Raw genomic sequence first — 2798 nt, forward strand, 5'->3', positions numbered from 1 at the left:
TGTGTTCCCCGGCGGGTTTCTTTATGTCTGTTAGTGTGTTCATGTGTGAGCAGGAAGCAGAGCAAGCTCATGTCCCGTGTAAAGTGCCGTGTCTGTACTGAGGAATAGGAGGGGATATATTAGCCTTGGTTTGCTGCGCTTATGCGTGGATGCCTTGTGGCTGTTGATGTGGATTTTAGCACTGACATTGTAATTGGGATGAATTTGACTGGTTTTAACTGGTTTTACTTGCTTGTACTTTGCCCATCTGAAACACCAATGAATTTGCTGTGTATGTATGCTAATTTATAGCCTGACGATGTCATACTCATAATTCTAGTCAGAATATGAGTCTGATACTGAACCATTGGGCTGTGATTATGGGGCGTGTTTCAACGAACCAGGAAAGAAAATGCCTCTTCGCTGAATTGGATAACCATTTTTAATCAATAACTTCGTATTGAAATGTTAATTTGTTGACTGTAGAATTGTTTTAAAAAGAGCAATATAACACTCGTGGGAGTGGGGTAGGTTAAGGATAATTCCACGTGTGTTGTTGCGCAACTCGGCCTCCGAACACCACCCGTGGGATTATCCCTTATCTACCCCACTCGTGCTATATTGCTTAAGTATGCATAAATAACATACCATAACATAAAGGCTAAATATATACATATCTCGGACACACAGCAAATAGGCAATAAAAGAAAATAGTGGTGATTACTATGTGACTATACTGCAATCTACATCGTCATTTAAATCCGTTTTGGTAATCTCTAATTATAATTTAACTGCCATTAACGTGCGTCAGTTCAACTAAACTTCGTTTAGAGTAGCCAGACATACATCTCCACATATTAACTAACACTTACATATTAGCTGCTAACTAAACTAACGTCATTAAAGTACGGAATATCGCGTACATTATATAATAGGAAGAAAACAGACTTACGGTTCGCAGTGACGCAAAAACATGTCTAAGAATAATATGTTACAGGACTAACTTCTACTAATTAAACTGTCAGTAACAAACCGTGGTAAAGTTGGTTGGAAGTTGGATATTCAACAGACATTCGGACACCCGTATGTTTAGGGATCATCAACAAATTACACATTTAAAATTTCAAAAGTCAATAGCTTTTCAACAACATGAACTAAAAACATAAAAATTATGTTGAACTGTTCAAAATGTATGCATACACATTGCACAGCCTTCAGTTTTTTCATTTTCACTTCACACTATTTTCAGTAAATTTATGAAAGTCTGAAACTTCAATAGCTTTTTGGTCATGTGACTTATCATCCTCAAATTAGTTTCAGGCTGTTCATTGACTATGTATACATGTTGCACAGCCTTTAGTTTTTTCCTTTTCACTTCACACTATTTAAGTGAATTTATGAAAGTCTGAAACTTCAATAGCTTTTTGGTCATGTGACTTATCATCCTCAAATCTATTTCAGAGTGTTCACTGACTATGCATACATGTTGCACAGCCTTTAGTTTTTTCATTTTCACTTCACACTATTTTCAGTAAATTTATGAAAGCCTGAAACTTCAATAGCTTTTCGGTCATGTGACTTATCATCCTCAAATCTATTTCAGAGTGTTCATTGACTATGTATACATGTTGCACAGCCTTTATTTTTTTCATTTTCACCTCACACTATTTTCAGTGAATTTTTGAACATTTGAAACTTCAATAGCTTTTTGGTTATGTGACTTATCGTCCTCAAATCTATTTCAGAGTGTTCACTGACTATGCATACATGTTGCACAGCCTTTAGTTTTTCATTTTCACCTCACACTATTTTCAGTGAATTTTTGAACATTTCAAACTTCAATAGCTTTTTGGTCATGTGACTTATCATCCTCAAACTAGTTTCAGAGTGTTCATTGACTATGTATACATGTTGCACAGCCTTTAGTTTTTTCATTTTCACTTCACACTATTTTCAGTGAATTTTTGAAAATTTGAAACTTCAATAGATTTTTGGTCATGTGACTAATCATCCTCAAACTAGTTTCAGAGTGTTCACTGACTATGTATACATGTTGCACAGCCTTTAGTTTTTTCATTTTCACCTCACACTATTTTCAGTGAATTTTTGAAAATTTGAAACTTCAATAGCTTTTTGGTCATGTGACTAATCATCCTCAAACTAGTTTCAGAGTGTTCATTGACTATGTATACATGTTGCACAGCCTTTAGTTTTTTTCATTTTCACTTCACACTATTTTCAGTGAATTTTTGAACATTTGAAACTTCAATAGCTTTTTGGTCATGTGACTAATCATCCTCAAACTGTAAATAAATTACAGGTATAAATTGCTGAACGGGCTATTTAAGAGGAGAACTAGTGCTGATATTTCACAATCTCCATACTCAAGTAGTAGTACAAGTAGTTATCAAAGAAAATGCTTTACTGAAAGTCAAAGTATAATTTGAAATTATGCAATAAATAAATAGTAAACTTTTTAAGTATACAAAGTATGGGGAATGTGTCACATTATCACATTATCTCCAGTGTACAGAGATACAATATTTAATAATTGTGTCTTAATACCAACAATTTTATCTCCCCTTACAATAAAAGTAGTTTCTTTAGTAGCTTATGCTTCTTTGCAACTCTGTTGATTACAGTGACTGTGTCCAAAGCCGTCCTCGTACGTCCTTTTTCAACGTTAATTTGTTTGGTTTATTATCATCATCGTTGTCGTCATAGCATGTGCTCGAGGTCCACAGATGTATGTCTCTGGGCCATGGCATTTGACTCACAAGAAACATATTAATAAGGGGAGGGGTGGGGACTTGTAATAG

The sequence above is a fragment of the Sprattus sprattus genome, assembly GCF_963457725.1.
Source record: "Sprattus sprattus genome assembly, chromosome: 7".
Taxonomy (NCBI): Eukaryota; Metazoa; Chordata; class Actinopteri; order Clupeiformes; family Clupeidae; genus Sprattus; species Sprattus sprattus.